This window comes from Oxyura jamaicensis, chromosome 1, assembly GCF_011077185.1.
Source record: "Oxyura jamaicensis isolate SHBP4307 breed ruddy duck chromosome 1, BPBGC_Ojam_1.0, whole genome shotgun sequence".
NCBI lineage: Eukaryota > Metazoa > Chordata > Aves > Anseriformes > Anatidae > Oxyura > Oxyura jamaicensis.
Genome location: NC_048893.1, coordinates 128,878,019 through 128,895,540, shown reverse-complemented (window position 1 = coordinate 128,895,540; position 17,522 = coordinate 128,878,019). Strand labels below are relative to the sequence as shown.

General features: G+C 38.2%; 1 protein-coding gene across 2 annotated transcripts in view; it reads left to right on the top strand.

Annotated features, from left to right (window-relative positions):
• The window catches only part of TBL1X (transducin beta like 1 X-linked), a 195,418-nt gene that overhangs the window by 46,758 nt on the left and 131,138 nt on the right, over window positions 1-17,522 (top strand). For both annotated transcript variants that reach the window (XM_035344202.1, XM_035344116.1), the window contains exon 2: window positions 7,989-8,061. The gene's annotated coding sequence lies outside the window, so the exon portion shown is untranslated. The remainder of the gene's footprint in view (window positions 1-7,988; window positions 8,062-17,522) is intronic.

The following is a 17,522-nucleotide window of genomic DNA, read 5'->3' as shown; positions in this document are numbered from 1 at the left end:
CACAAAAAACAGATACCTGGAAACTTCAAGACTGAGCACTCATGGCGTGGTTGCCTAGAGTTGCACACCCATCCCGGAGAGCCCATCCTGTGTCTCCGAACTATGTTGAGGTGCACGTTGAAATGTTGCACTGGTGATCCAGGCAAGATGTTGCAGTCTTTCCACTACTAAAACTTTGCTGTTTTCTCCAGTGAAGTTTCTGTCATGATGTCTGAAGCATGTATGTGTTTGGGTTGTCCTGTACCCAGGAGGAATGCTGTTAGTAAGCGATACCTTGGTGTTTGGTCATCCTCTGCCGTTGCTTTTGCGGCATCCGTGAGAAAGTGAACTTCCAGGGAAATCAGCATATCGTCGAAGACCTCAGATTGAAAGGGGAAATAAGGAAGGAGAATGAGATGTGAAATTTTTTCACAGGGTCTAACTTTGGTATTGAATTAAGTCATCAAAATGTGGGCAGGAAGTAGCGGATGATAAAGAGCAGCACTTCCATTAGGTTGTCTTGTTTTTCACAAAGCCATACAACCAGAGAGTCGGGTAGTGTTTATAACACATTCATGGCATAGCTGCTTCCTGCTAAGTGTGCAACAGGAAGAAGTGGTGTTCTTAAATTAGTAAGTTAAGGTCACAGAGAAAGCAGCTGGTAAAAGATGGAGTACAGCTTTCTAGATTTTATTCTGGACAGGATTTAAAGAGAAAGTTTCCCTTCAGTGTTTCACTGGAGGGCCACATTACAAAGTAAAATCTAAGTTCTTAAGTTACTGTTTTTTTAGACCCATGCCATATCGTGCCACCAAATGTTCAGCTGACTGTGAAAAGGACTCTGTGCTTTATGTGACTATTACCAAAGGAAAAAAAAAAAAAGAAGAAAAAAAGATTCTTGCAGGGAACAGCTATAATACTGAGTATGAATAAAATACCTTGTTAGTCAGTGGAGAACTCTTAGCAAAGTAAATGAGGTAAGCAAGAGACTATAGCTGCTTTTACCAATAGCTTGCCATGTGGTTTTGTACAAATTATTTGAAAAGGAGTCAAATAATTTTGAACAGCTCATTAATTTTTCTAATTGGGGCCAGTTGAACATCGCTTTTATTTTCCCCATAAAAAGACTGGAGCTCCACTTTAGGATGAACTCTCTTTCAATAAATGAGTTGAATTCAGAAGAGTGTACTTTAGCCTTGCTGACTAAACTTAATAGCCAGTCTCTTGAAAATTTTAGCCATAATATTTATAGTATAGTAGACAGTTAATGTGATTTATAATTTACTTTGAGATAAAACAAGAAAAAACATGCTAGGGAATAAGTTTTAATTGAACAGACATACTCTGGGAAATTTATTTCCCCCTGTTCAACGGTGTATAGATTGTCAATCTGAATAAAAATGCACCAAGAACTTCTCTTTCATTGACAACTGTGTGACAGCAACTGTGCTGTTTATATTTAAACGATGGGATTATCTCGAATACTTTCAGATGGTCTGAAGTGGACTTCCAGCAATGCCCTTCATGATGAGTCGCTACAATTAATGGTTCCTGAAACTACCAGGCCTCCGGCACTTCCTCTCTCCCACAACTCTCTGTGAACTGTGAAGCCTAAGGATCAAAGCAATGCTAACTATATTGGCTTTAGGCTGTACAAAGTATAAACCCGGGTCACTTGCGCTGAAATGTTTGCTGAAAAGTTGTGGTGCTTGCCTACGTGAGCAAGGTAGCTACCATAAACCAGACTAAAATTGGTATAGCCGTAACGTTAAAATCCTCTTATTCTAGTAAGAGAGACTTTTCTAGGTTAGCTGTGCTGATTTTGGCTGAAGATTGTTAAGCTGACAACCTATTTATTACCAAAAAAGAAGATGCCTCCTGGAAGGTTCGCAGTGGTGCATTGTCCACACCCGGCGGCCGTCAGCACCTGAGTCCCGCTCATCCTGTGGCCGAAGGGCCTTGTTGCCACAAGGCCCTGGCCATGTCGCCATGAGGGGGGATTTGCAGGAGATGAGGCAAACCTGCCTCTCTGTGTGACTGTTATGGCCTTTCTGGTGAGGAACATGGGGCTGAGCATGGTGTCTTTTCATGTCACCTGGCAGGAACCGGCATGAAAATGCCATGCCTCTGCCCATCTCAGGCCTGGGAGCGTCAGCCGGGAGGAATAAAGTAGACTGAGGAGGATGGTTCCAGAAAGTGTGCAGGAACAAATACTGAAGCTCTTCTTGTGTCTTTAAAAAAAAAAAAATCAACATCAATCTACAGTAGTTGCAGATGTTTATGTAGTTGCAGACGTTTATGTACCCGTTACCCTAATTAGCAAACAAATGGGAACGTGCTGGTGAATAGGAGAGACTTACAGTGCCTACTTTTGATAAATGTTTAGGATTACAAGTGATAATTGGCTTCTGTATGAGTTACAGCCATTGGATTATTTAGGTTTTGAAGCCTAGTTCCAAGGTCATGACTTACAGTAACAGTCCTGCTTCCTCCATGGGATGTGCAACTGGTGGATTTGCAGGGTCAGGCCAAGCCAGTGGCGGGAGCTGGGATGACTGGGTCTCATTTTATCTTCACCATCATCCAGTGGTATGCCATGCTGGAAAACAGTAGGTGGCACAACATTAAATATACTGGCGTCACTGTTTGAGTCCTCTTCAGAAGAAATAAGGGCAAATACTATTTTTATCCTGACACATAACTTTTAACCTTCAGTGCTTATCAGCAAGATTCAAGTGTTTTGAGCAGTTTTGTCTCTCTGTTGCATTTAGGGGTCAAATGAGGATATGTAAATACTACTTTCAATGTTAAGGTATACGTAACGCAGTGGCTGAGCAAAGGAATGAGTGATTTATTTATAATCATTGCATTCGTTGATGGTACTGCATCTTAATTTTTGTGTATCAGATACCCAGAACATTTGTTGGAAGGCTGTCTTGTAGTATATATAAATATTACCCATGATTTGTTTTTTAAATATAAGATGTAACTTCAGGTTATTGTCTTTATTTCAGATAAATCAGAGTTATTTTTCTTTTGTTTCAGTGTTGAAAAAATGGAGATCTGTCTCTTTAGCAGCCACCTTCTGGCATTAAAGCATTTAGCTGTACTCTTAAGTATGCTGTTACTAACTCACCTCCCAGCACTGCAGTAGCAGTATAGCAGGAATATGCGTTTTTTTCGCTGAACCCACATTTCAGCTGAGGGTGAGATTTTTAAATGAAGGTGATTCAGTCACATAGGTTTTATTACAGGCTGTGAGAATCCTTGAGCTTATACCTCCTGGCTACGTTCAAAAATTTCACCCTGATGAGAAAGGCTGCCCATCGCTGCCCCTCCTGAGCAAGCACTCGCTCTTATGCGTGCAGGCACAAACACACAAAATATCTGCTTAGTCTCCTGAGTATTTCATGGCATGCCGGAGGATTCAGAAGCTGACCCCATTAGTTGTTTGGGAGGTATAGGATTTGGTAGTGCAGCAGAGCACAACGGTAGATGAGCAACTGTGACTGTGGTTGTCATCTTGGAGGGGTGGGATTGCATTTGAGTGAAGAGGAACCCAGACCTGTTCCTGTGGCAGAGAAAGGCAGAGGAGCAATGTGACTGACTGTGGTACTGTCCTAATGAGATGGGGAAGTGTACTGGCTCACAGGAAACAGTGAAGAAAAGCCACGTGTCTTTTGCATTATTCTAAATGAATCCTCGGGAAAGAAACCCAAAGCTTAGGCACAGAGCATTTTACCAGCACATGAAGCAAAATGGCATCTGCAGCGTGCCATGAAAATGTGACCCTGTGTATTAGAATGAACTGGGGGTAGAAGAGGATTAATAAGAAGAACTTTAAGCTCTGGGTAGCAATTAGCAACAGAGCTGCTTTTAAATCCAGTGCCACCCTTCTAGACTTGTCTTTTTCCAAAACTTCTGTATTCTGGACAATCAACATGCAGGTTACAGCAAATAAGATTATAAACCTTAGGAAGCTACTCACAAAGGTATTATGAAAGTTTAATATTAATTTTTCATTTACTCCAATTTAGTATTTCTAGTTACATTCACCTTTCTGGTATACCAGTTCTAAATTGTATTAAAGCTAAGGAAAAGCTCCTTCAGTACTAGCAGCATGTGTAGGTTGTGACTCCTAAAGTACTGATTATACTATGCAGAAAGGCAATTGCGTAGTAGTATAATGGTGATTATACTAGTGTATGCATATATACTATTATACATAGTATAATTGCGCTTATACTATGCAGAAAGGCAATACAAACTGAAATTTGGGTTGTATTTCAGTGAAGAAATGATGGGGAAGAGGAAGAAACAAACATAGGGAGATGAATGGAAGAGGAGGAGTTGCATGAGACAAGAAAATGTTTATGAGAAAAGAAAAAATAAGATAGAAGGGTAGATCAGTGAGAGAACTGACAGGTTTAGGATATCTATGTAAATTCACATTAGGAAGAATTCTACAGCTAGCTGTTAGGTTTCATTTATACCAAAAGAGATCACCTATCCTAATCTATATGAAAGTCTGTGTTACGTCTTCTTTTTTAAAGATGCTTGTAACAAATAGTGGTGATGTCATGCGGTAATCCAAAGAGCTATGTTTGTGTGTTCAAAGGTAGGAATAATGTTCTTAATGAAATTCTCATCAGATTTGAATTTACTATATAAATGCGACTTGTTTGTATTTATTTACTCCTAATTCTATTGATACAAACCCTATTGTTACCAACCCAATTATTTAAACTATTCTAAAAATAGGATTTATGCAATAAATCAAATATCTTTTAATTTGCCTTATTATTTTACATTTTGGAGGAAATAGCCTCTCACAATTGTATGAAATCATCATAAATTCAGCCTTAACCCCTTTAAACCTCTTCCCAGAAAAGGGAAAGCTGTTTGAGACAAGATGGGAAGATATCTTTGGTTGGTTTGTGCTTTCTGGAAAAAGAGATGAATGTATGCTATCATCTACTTTCTTCCAGTGGAATAAAGATAAGTGCACTTACCCGTGGTAAACAGAGCTGAGAACACCCACTGTTAATTAAAAACTACCTTCTCCCAGTAGTTAATATATGTGACTGAATCAAGGGCTGTTCTGTGTTCAGAAATAATGACTTCAAGAAGTGCTAGTATATTAACTGAAATGTAGAAAGAGTTCAGGTTGAGATTTACACTCATTATTTTTTTTTGGGGGGGGGGGGTCACTGTACAAATGGAGGATAAGGAGATATATATATATATTTTTAATTTTAAAGTTGAGATGGTGTTAATTTAACATCAAGACTGAAGTACCTGCAATCCACAAAACCTTCATATATCTGCCCTGACATCTAACTATAGTTGTCTCTGTTTTTCTGTAGTAAAGGATTTAAGTGCCTAAAATTGTACCTCTTCACAAATAGCACTGCTGCTTTGGCTTGTCTCCTGGGATCCTCAAATTAAGTGTTCCTGCACATGAGCAGCCCTGGTGCATATCTATTTAACACCCATCACTGGAAGCGAGTTCAGCATGGAGCACAGCAGCCATAGCTATGGCATGCGAATCACAAAAACTGTGTAGAAGCCAGGAAAGGAAATACAGGAAAGATAGTCAGCTGTTGAGAGTAAGTCTGAAAATAAGGTAGGGCAAGAGGGAAGTGCAGAAGGGTGAGAGGGAGAGTAAAACAGCGGGAAAACCACTGGAAGGTAAAAAGCAGTGTGAAAAAGTACTCAGATCTATGGGTGGAGGGGACAGAAAGCTGAGAGATGATGCTGAGATTAAAAGGAAAGGTAGTACTTAAGAGCTGGAAACTAACGGGAATGGGATTCTGGTTGGGGGGGAGGACAGGGAGCAATATATGATAAAATGAAGTGGATGAGAGCAAAGCAGCTATTCTAAAGAGACAGGACTGAGATCAGATACTGTGAGCCTGATCACAGGGAGTGTGATGAGGGTGGTGGTGATTGCCCCATGGATTGGCGCTGGTACAGCTTGGGTGAGGAGAGGTGGCCAAGTTCTGGGGGAGAATCTGAGTGAGCAAAATGGAACTTATGCTGCGTGCCTGCTTTCCCTAACAGAGCTGGGAGTTAAACCAAGCTCAGAAAGCTGTCTTGAAGAACGTTGTTAGAGCTATGAAGAGTGAGCATTGCAGAGCTGGGAAAGTGAGGAATTAAGGTTGTCTAGACCTTGGTAACTGTGCACCATTAGATGTTACACCGTAGTTACAAGATATATGATCTCAGAATTATATGGTCTTTTTGCAGGAGCACAATTGTATGATGACTGTGCAGCAAAGTAGACAGGTCTTTGGAAAATTGCTTTAATTTGTTGCAGAAGCTTTGGGATAGGTAGTGAACAGGACAATGCACTACAAGAAATGAAAGATGCGTCACCTAGTTAAGGCTGATCACTACAACTTCTGCAGAGAATTAAAAAAATGTGTAATGCCAGGTGCTCTAATAAATGACTTTTAGAAATATTTGGTTGAATGCTAAGGTTTGTAATACTCTCAACTCAAAAGTTTCATTCTTTAAGTTCCCTGTCTATGGGGATCATATGTGGTACCTCTCAGGGGACTGCAGTGCGATCTGTATCATGGCAGTAGCAAAGAGAAGCTCTATGGGAACCCAGGGCAGATAAATCATAGAGCTGTGCCCTGACCATATGTAATTCAGTTGACGTGAAGATTTTCAGTACTGTTTTCTTCTACCTACTTTGTTCACTGAGTGAGGTGGGGGTACTGTGGAAGAAAATTGCACCTCATCTCCTAATAAGATAACTGGATATGAACCAATTAACTAGGAATACTTAAAAAATAAAAATAAAAATTTGGACTTCCATAGTGTTTGCCTTAAAAATGTTAGTTTCCACCTTATCAGACACCTTTCTTGTTTTGAGACTTATGGTTTTGAGGATGTTAGCACGTATATATAGCTTGCTGGCTTTATTTATTTATTTAATGTATGATTTCCATATACTTGTCCTGGGAAAATCTGGATGCACAATATGCAAACAAAACTTAAAAACCAGGAAGTATAGATATAGTCAGTTTTGAAATTTCCAATGACTTCTGGTAAATTCTTCTTTGAGAGAGAGTACCTTGCTTACTTTTAGGATGATGTATCTACTTGCATGATGGAGACAATTAAAAATAATTTTCGTTTGAGCGGATGTAATTTGAATTGTGCTTTAGGGAAACTAGTTCCACATTTGTTTTCTTTTTAATTTGGTTATATTCTGACCATGGTAAAAAGTTAGGTAGTAATTACTATTTAGAGAGAATAGCTTCGGTTGTTGTGTTATATCAAATGCATTGCTTTTCTACTCTGTTATTGTTAGATGGGCTGGTCTAAATTAGATGGTCTAATTCTGGAAAATTTGAATATGTGCAGGTGGACTTTTGTGTCAGTAAAGCCACACTTATTTAATTGGAACTCCATATGTCTGCAAAAATTGATTCCATATGGTTGAATAGCACATTTTGGAATGGTTCTTTAATCCATACTAGTGCCAGGAGAAAGTAGAATAACTTTATTTTTTGAGCTCCTCCTTAACTAAGTGACAGCACACCTGTACACAAACCTTCTTTCAGTTTTTAAAGTGGCAATTGAATGTCTAGGGTTTTCTTGTCACATGTTAACAGTTTTAAGGTAGCTTAAATCTGTGGCCAACAAAGCTTTAACTGTGTTGCGTTCTACTTGTACTCCTAAAAACAAGTGATGAAACGTACCTAAATCATGCAATCCCACCTTCTACAAGGTTGAATTTACATAAGGTTTCTCACAGAAAACTCTTTCATTTAAGGCTGTGCTAAGTCTTAAAAAAAAAAAAAAAAACTGGTCAAGTAAAAAACGGTCTTTCTGCAGAGAAAAAAAATGTGAGTTTCCTCCTGGTTAAACCAACTGATAGGAAATAATCCTGTTAGATTTTTTTTTAATTGCTGATAATGTTGGGTCATAAGAGTTGATATAATCAAGAGATGAACCTAAGAGGAGTTACGTAAATTGATTTTTTTTTTCCCTAGGTACCTAAGGATAAAACTGGCCTGAAGGGAAAATCTGGGGGAAACTGGGGAGCTTGACTGTACTTGCACCTGAGTAAGTGAACATTTCACTGGAAATCAGCTTTACAAAATGTTAAAACTGATGACTGTTTTTCAGCATCTTCTCACCTTCTTGCAAAGTGTAAATTGAGACAATACCTTAGCTTTTGGATTGAAAAAATACTAGAAGTAGTAGGGCTAGCTAAATGGAATGCAGCATACAACCTTCAGTGCTTTTTATTTGTACCTTCAAAGCCTTCATAAAATTAAATGTAGATTATATGCAAGGTTCTGATATTTTGCCTTTTCAGCTATTTATCTGGAGACTAAATGCTGAGTTTGGGTGACCTCTCTGTTTCTTAAACTCAAACTTGTGAGTTGCAATCATTATGGGGCACTGAAGTTCAGCAGGATTGAAGTTTAACAAGAGGCCAAGTTAAGTATGAGGCCATCAGAGGATGAAGGCTAAGAAGAGGACCTTGCAGTGGTTTAATATGTTTGTCTTGCAAGGGGTGAATTAGCTACCATTAAAATAGGACAAGGAGAGTTTTTCTTCATCAGTTGTGATGAGGCATGTGACAGACCTGCCGAGGCATTGGAAGTTAGCCAACAGTTCCAAAGCCAACCTGCACAGGTTTCTTAAAAGGCAGGAAAAAAAGAGTTGTAGCAGTTACAGCTATAGCAGTTACCCACCTCACTTCCATTCCTGGTAACCCAAGCATTATTTTCGTTACAATAAATTATTCTACGTGTCAAAAAGGTACTTTGTTGTATTATTTAATGTATTTAGTTATTCATATATATTATTATATGAAATACATGTAATTTAATGAGTGGATAAATACAGTATAGTACGAAACTTCTTTCTGGTAACATATTTATAATAATGGGCAAGTTAATTGAGTTTTCTGAAACAATTGCCAGAGCTGAAGCCTTTCTTCCTGCTGGCATTTATCACGTTAAAAGAATTAGTTTCAGTTTCATAAGACTTCAGTAAGTTGAATATTCTTACTGGTATTAAATTTTACAAACTCTATTTCTCAGCTGAGAGTCACTCAATTTAATCTGATCTCGTTATCAGTGCATTTTATTCCAAATCTGTTCTGTGGTTTAATCATGTTCTTGTGCTGAACTTACAGACTGGTATCTGTCATGTCACTGCATAAAAAAGTATATTACGTTTTGTCATAGTATTCTCCGTGTTTCTCTCTTTGCAACAGAAGACCAAAAAAAAAAAAAGTATCCTTATTGGTTTTGATATTAAAGAGAAATAAATATGTGCCTTAAAATGTACTAGGCTTTGTAAGCTATACACACAGAAGACTTATAATTAATTTACAATTTGGAAATGTTTCATGTCTGCATTCTGCATGATCATTCTTTGATTTGTAAGTTAGATATTGAATCACAAATAATGCCTGAGACATTATTATAAGTAACTGGTAACTGGTTGCTTTCTAGTGCATTTGTTGTTCTCAGCGAAGTTCTGGTTTCTGCAAAAAATGTGCCTTGTCAAAAACTCACACTCATTGTGCACAGTTGTAGGAACTGGGACCATGAACTCTAGTGAACAGGTGTAAGGTTTATTAAAGGAGAGAAATTCGGTGTTCTTAAATGATAATGGCATGTTTTTAAATTGAAATTGGCTCAACAGCTCTGTTTTAAATCCAGCAGGGACCTTTGAGAGAGCTTTTTGCCTTGCTTCTTTTAACTTTTGTACTAACGCACAGCAAATGTTTTCATTTATTTCCTGTGTTATCAGTCCTACTCTGCATATTTTAGCCTATTGCTTTTGACAGTGATGAAAGGCAGGTATTTCCTGACCTTTTGTATTTCGGGTGCTACATAAGTTCAGCTGTTCATTTCAAGAATATTTTCTCCTTCTGTCTTGATCCTGTTTTGTCATTTTGAAGGTAGAGCTAGGAATTCAAGGTGCAATCACAGTCCTTTTGGAATTGCAATTTAAATTTTGTGGTTGTATATGTGAAAAAGGAACTTGCCCATACAAAAGTCAGGTGGTCGTTCTGCTGCTGGGCTCGAGTATTTGTAAGGGTAGAGGCTCTTGGATGAAAACGAGATTGTCCATTTTCTGTCACTTTTTACTTGGAAATTGTCCATAATTGTTTGAAGAAGGCAGAATTGTCCTTAGTTGTTGTTTGAGAAAGGCAGAAGTCAAGAACTATTGGACCAACAGATGGAGATAATCTAGTTAAACTGTATAGTCTATGCCTTTATGAATATGAGGTTGATCTCTACTCTAGGTGTTTTATCCAGTTTATTATTTGCCAGTTATCTGTAGTTACTGCATCACTTACATTTGTCCTCATAAAGAGTAAAAATTGAGTGCCCCAAGACAAGATTTTCTCAGTTGAGCATGGAAATGAACTGGCCCTGCTTTTGAAAGCGTTTCCATGTAGCAGCCCTTGTGCCTGGTGTTCTGAAAAGATCCTCGGCTTTGTGGAAATCTGCATGTTGGTGTGAAACAACATAAAACGTATGACACCAGTCTCCGTGTACTGTATTGTTATTTATCAGGGGTTGTTAGGTAATGTTCTGTACCTTAGTTTATGTGCTGAAGTGAAGCTGACTGATAGAGCCTGTTGATGCTGTAGGATAAAGCTCTTCAGCTTATTTAGCAGTTAACCTCAGGGAGATTGTTATTATTTTTGTAAATCATATTGTATGTTTCTGACAGTTTTTAAAGATATCATATGCTCTGCTGTTCTATTAGCATGAAAAATAGTCAAGAAGTCTCTGGGGGTTTAAAATGCTCTCTCTACAATATCTTTCTCACGGAGATTGATTAAGTTTCTAATTAGAGATGTATCAACTTAGAATCCACTAAGATTCAAAAAGGTTGATGTATGATGAGACAATTCTAGAAGGTTGTTTAATCTTATGAGCAATTTTCAGTTGAGTTTTTTTAATATATATAGTTTTCAGAGGGCTTCTTTGGTTGGAAAGTGGTGTTTGAGTAATGGAAGCCTTCAACAGCTGAAATTCTATTAAAAAGAAACCAAATTTATTTAAACAAGTTTATTTATTAAATAATATGTTCTCAGACAGCTAATAGAATTGTACTTGCAACCTTCCCCCGTACTTTCTGTCTTTGAAAGACAACTTATTTTGATCTGACCTAAAATGTTAATGAAATTATATCTCCTTGTCTTAGTTGCCTGAAGCCAAGTGTCACAGCTTTTCAGTGGTGTTTGGAAAGTTGTATATCACTGAATTTGAAAGGTACGAAAGTCCTGTGGTTGGCCTCAGCATTAAAATATATAGACACTTCTGCTTTATGAAGCTGTAAACCAGATAATTCATCACTAGTGGGGATCTGGAGGTAGCCGTGGGCTTTTAAAGAACAATATGTTCTATTACAAATTCCTTTGGAGGGGGAGTGGTTTTTTTTAGGGATTCCTGGAGAGTGGATGCCTATTATGAAGATATTGTGCATCTAATAAACAATACATTTATGTGTTTGTTTTGTTTGTTTGTTTTGTTTTGTTCTGTGTTCCTAGAAGTATAAGAGCATTCAAATCTTCTGTCATAATAACAATTGTGTCTTCAAGCACAGGAGAGGAGGGAAAAATGATTTATTTTTTTCTTAAATAGGTGAAATGTTCTCACTGCCTGTTTAAATAAATGATAGTGTGTCTACGGTAACACACACTTCATGTGAGCAGCAGTGTAGCTGTACTGCTGCTGTTTGCCCAAATAACGAGAAATGAGAAGGAAAGGGAGGATGACAAGGGAGATAGGTATAGGAGATTGGCATTGTGGTATGAACAAATTTACGCTGTGGCTTTATGGTGGGGGGGGACTCATTACAGGATCCTTGATGTGTTTGCTGCTTTTTGATATTATGAAAGCATCTTTAGTGATCCTTTTTGCAAACCAGCTCATGCAGTAACTGGCAAAACAGAAGCAATTAGTGGTGTAATCTCAAAGGGAATCTCAAGCTTCACTTTAAGTGCAATGATTAAATCCACTAAAATGATAACCATTGCTGCCAAGAACTCCTGTAATTGGTCACTAATGTATTTTGTTGTAGCAGTCGATAACTACTAGATTTCAGGCGTGTAATTAGTAATGCATACACGTTTGGTCAGTAAAATTGAAAATCCTAATAACCGAGGCTGGAGGGGGCAGAAAGGAACACAGAGCTGGAGAACTGAAATAGCGCTCTGTTGATAGTACCTAACTAGAACTGTATGCTTCAATAAAACAAGTGTCCTACTGTGCTGGAATACAAATGGGCTGTCTGTGGCAGGATATAGCAAAGACGTTTGGCAGAGAGGGATTTGAAAGCTTCTGGCATAATGTAATTGAATTGGCCATTTCTTTAAAGATACAGCAAATTGTTTGCTGCAGCATTCATCATCATAAAGGAAGGTCAGACAACTTGCCAAACATATGATATTCATAATAAAAAGTAAAATGGTGACGCTTATATTTAAACACAGATCATATTATCATATTTGTAAAAGCTGTGGAAATGAATGGGAATATTTTGGTGGCGCTGAGGCATAAGTAATTTAAGTAAGATTGTAATTCAAGAGGGGAAAAGCGTATAGTCAGGGAAAAGACCCCCAGGGGACTTCAGCTAGTGAGCAACATATGATCCCCCTGATTTGCAAGGATAGTGGGTGTTTTGGCAGGAGTATTGCTGACTCTTATTTCTGATCACTTAAGAGAAGACAAGCTTATGTCATCCTATTTTTTCCCCTTTTAAGAAAACAAAGGGGAAAATAACAAAGAAGAAGGAATTAAGTGTTCAAAAAGAGACAAAATCTAAACTGAAGCATTGCGGGTGTTTGTTAGAATCGGTTATGTTGTGACAGAACAAGATGATGCAACACGCTGCAGCATATCTGAAATGTTATATGAAATGCTCAGTATCGGTACTCTGGGAAAACCCTCTCAAGTCACATCCAGAACGCTGAACATAAATTGTATGATGACAGGGGCTTTGGGCCGCACAGTGATGCCTCTGCAAATGAGGAGCTGTTAGCTTTTAGGTTCTAACACATTCAGGAGACTGGCATTTTGATTTCTTGCACCACTGCACCACTGATAGGGTTGGAAATGGGAATCAAAATAATTAGATTGGATATATAGATCCCAGCAAACCAGCCAAGAAAGCGGCGAGGGGTGGGGAGAGACACTTTCGATTCTAAAACGTGCCTGTGCTTTTTTATGAGAGGGTGAGGACGGAAGATGTAAACTAGAGTGCAGATGCTCGCCATTTGTATTCAAAGCATGTAATAAAATAATTGAATATATGCTTCCTCCCATTAAAGCCTGTTAAAATCAGTAATAAAGTACATTAGTATTATATTAAAAGGCAGCTAAATTTTTTGGGCAATGTATCTCAATTACAGTACCAGAGAGGTACTGTACAGAGATAGGCAAACTGGGAACTGCTCTTATACATCACCTGAGGCATTGCACCTTGTAGATTTGGGGTTGTTTCCATCAGTGCAGTTGCCATTACTTTGTCCAGCAGTAGCTTTGCAGCATACCCTCTAGCAATTTTTCCACAGGCCAACAGTTGTTCTTCTCCATAACAACATCTTCTTGCTAAGTCACTCGCCATTTTCCCTTGTAAAAAAGACATCCTTGCCTTTATTCCTGAGTTTCCATATCTGACAGAAAATGCCCTCCTTTTTCTTCTATGCAGATTCCTCCTTCAGATATTTGTAAATAATTACCCCCCTTTCTCTTATTTTGTCAGTTTTCACCCGTACAAATTGCTCTTTGCAACACCTAGTCAATGCAACAATCTAGTAAATACTGAGTTCCAGTCTGAAATAGCCTAGAGGTTTGTGCGCTCATCAGTGACAAGGAAAGCAGTGGACTCAGAGCCTTTGCTTTGAAACCAGGTGTCCAGATCTGTCTCTGCCAATATTATATGATAATAACACATCCTTGAGTATTTGCCCACTTCTGCAGAAGGCTGTCCTGTGTCCTGTCCTGAAAACACTAGCTGAATTTGCAAGCAAAACTCAGCAGTTCTTACCTTGGGTTTTAATCACTGGAAAAAGGTGTGGTGAGCAGTTTCTGAGCATCCTTGTTCGGAACTAAGTGCCAGCATTTTTTCTCTGTCTGGTCTCCTACTCCAGGTCTCCAAACAGTTTTAAATAATAGTTTTCTTACTGTGCTCCTCAGTTCATTATTTCACGTTACGCTACTCAGTTTTAAAGACAGTAATGAGGAACAGCAAAGTGATGTCTTTTCTTCCTGATCTGCAAACCTGTTAATATCTAAAGCTTCTTCAAATGTTTTCACTTGTGTACCCCAGGTGCACTGCCATCATACTGTGAAACTTGCATCTAATGCCACCATTCAGTGATTTGGCCAAAAGTAAATATGGAGTTTTGGCATATAATTGCAAGACAACAAATAAACAGTGTATTTGTACTATCCATATGGAATGAATGATATGTAGCTACTATGGAAGTGCAGCGGAGGTGCAATGTGTAGGAGCAGCACTCGTACTTGACAGCTGGAATTGAGGGCATTTGGACTTACTGGGGAAAGAGTTTGGGAGCTCTGGAGGAGCTCATCCTCCTAGTTGGAAAATGGTATAATCCAATCTGTTTTGTCAAGTAGAGACTGAAACTGAGAAGTAATCATCTGGTAATGAGCATGTGAAGATGTACGACATGAGAAGGGTCTTTTGCTTGGAAGATAGGGAAATAAAAAGATGTATTGAAAATAAATTAATGGTATTGTTCAAACAGGAGACAGATTCTGCTATTCCCCCACTATTCGTAGCTATTTAAGTTGGTAAATTATTGAAATTGAAATGAGGAATTCATCATTAGCTGACATTTCTGCATCCCGTTCAGATTAAATTCTTAAATACAGATTTCTTTCAAAGTTATTTTTAATGCAAGAATTGCATCTTTGAGTCAAAAACAAAACCAAAACAAACAAACAAAAAAACCCTTGCATTATTGAGGAAATCCAGTTAGATAATAGTGGTCTCTTTTGGTCTTTGTGCTTCTGAAGGTCTTTAAGTTAGAGGTTGTATCCATATATATGCAGATTATTTAGCTGAGGTGATGGCCATATGTTTCTTTTGGATAGTCACCACACAGTAGTCACTGTACAAAAAACCTGAATAAATAATTCAGTAACTTGTCCTACTCCTAAAATTACCTCTGTAAGTACTGACCGATGTTCAAAGTTTACTTGAATGTTTGGCACTTGTTCGGCACTGATGTTTCACATAAAGAATTTGAAAAACTGTTGTGGTTTTTATAATTTTTCCCTTGACCTTTATCTACAGTGGAATTGGCTGGCAGTGTTACAGACACTCTAAACGCAACATTTTATTTACGGCAGTAATTCTGTAGAAGAAAAATCCCACAGAGATTGGAAGAAAACAGGGAATGATATATCTTAGCTTTTTCAGATTGATAATGTGCCGAATGTGAATGAATGCAAACGTGACTGACCTGAGCAAAGAGATCAAACCTTGCACAGGTTCCATAATGTCGAAGAGTACTGCCACATTTGATCGCCCATGTTTTGACTACTGCCATTCAGTGAATATAGCATTGTCTTCTATGCTGGCTGTGATAACAAGGCAGTGCGTTACACAGGTCATGTTTTGTATACCTGTTAAAGTGTGAAATGCTCTTCAGTGTTTCCCTTTCCAGTGTATCAATATTCTTCTATGGTATGAATTCTGAGTAAAGGAAGCACCTTCAGCACCCCAGTATGGCGTTTGTTTTGTCAAGAGACTTGCAGGCAGCTCTAATTTTGTATTCTAAGTTTTTAAAATAACATGATACAAACATCAGGATGTGCCACATACCTAATCGATAGTACTGTAACTCAGAGCCAGTCAGGCAGTTTCTTCCTTAACATGAAGACTTTTCTGTGCATTTTGTTATCATATCCTTGGTTATTGGAATCATGCTTAGGTTATATTAGAAGACAGCTTCTACCATTGTCTTTAGAATTAATTACATTCCATTAATAGCTTACCCAAGTTATATCTTCAAACTTCGCACTGCCATTGCACGTGAGATGGGACTTTGTCTTCTGCTGTACAACTAATGAACCCAGCTCTTCATTACTCCTTGTTGATCTTGCTTTGAAAGCTATCTGAAAATATGCAAAAGCATATGCAATTTCTTTTGCTTTTTCTGATCTCTAATGTGAATATTTAGAAACATAGTGAATGATCTCCTCATGCGAGGTCATGTAGAATGATGTACATTCTTAGTTCCTTTCTAAACTGGTGGAGGAATTTCATTTATACAAACTTAGCTGTAAAGAGATGCATAAAACTTGTTACTTAAAAACATAAATAGGATAGCTGTCTGGGACTCAATTTTACCAGAGATGTAGAAAATGTTTATTTGTTTGTTCTTGAAACAAAAAACATTGTTATCTTACGGGAATATTTTTTTTGAAATTTGTTTTGTTACTGTAGCAGGATTTTTAGACTTTTAAAGCGTTGGTTAGTTGTTAAAGGAACAAAACCCCTTCTCCTGCCCATGGATTGTTTAGAAGAAATTAGTCTTGTTTAGGAAATGATAAGTGACAGCACTAATATATTACCCTCCTTACCTGGGGAAGTGCTTCCCTTATTTTTCTTTTCTGTGCCCCTCTCCAGGAACAAAAGCAATACAAAAATGCAGATGTTGAAAGGCACGAAAATGTGTTTAAAGTATTTTCCTTCTGTCTTGGAACAATGGTTGCTGACAGCAGAAGGCTTGCTTGCTTGTTAAAATTAGATTTGAATCATCAGTGTAATAGCTGTAGGAAATTGTAGGATGGAAGGATGCCAGGAAGCCTATCTATATCTACCCTTGCAGTAAGTGTAAGGTGGTCCCTGAATGACTTCGGCTGGTTCCTCAGTTGAGTAAGCTTGCTCTAAATGATGAGTTATGGAAACTAGTTTAAGCATCCTTAAAACAAAATATTTTGTACCTGAGCAAAAGCTATTTAGGTGGAGTACCAAGAAGAGACACAGGGCTTTGCAACAAAGCAAGATTGCTGGTACAATTTAGGCTTCCTGAGTGCATGCTCTTGGTTCTTACATCTCCCTTAAGCAGGCCGAAGCTTCTTTGCCTCTCACCGTTTGCCTCCACTAGGATAAATATATATATATATATCTGTGGTTGAGGGGTTGGTTTACTGGGCTTTAATGATCTTAAGAACATTGAGAAGTTTTCATTAGCCAGCTGTGAGTGAAGTAGGGGACTGTGCCCTCTCAGAAGCTGCGTCAGAGCCAGCACCATTTTGGCTTATTCTGTTTCTCCTCAGCTGTTTTAAGGCAGCCCAGCACCCAGTTGCTTCCTTGCTATAGTTGTTATCCTTTGGCTTCACGGTAATCCAATCTGGAGAAGACAGTGACCTCTGTATGCACCTTAAAGCCATTCACAGAAATGGCTGTAATTCTGCTGATGCAGAATGCAGCTGCCCATTTAAATCATTATTTTTTTTTTGCAGAGGGTCTGGTTATATCTCTGCTGTGTACTGGCTTCTATTTCATTC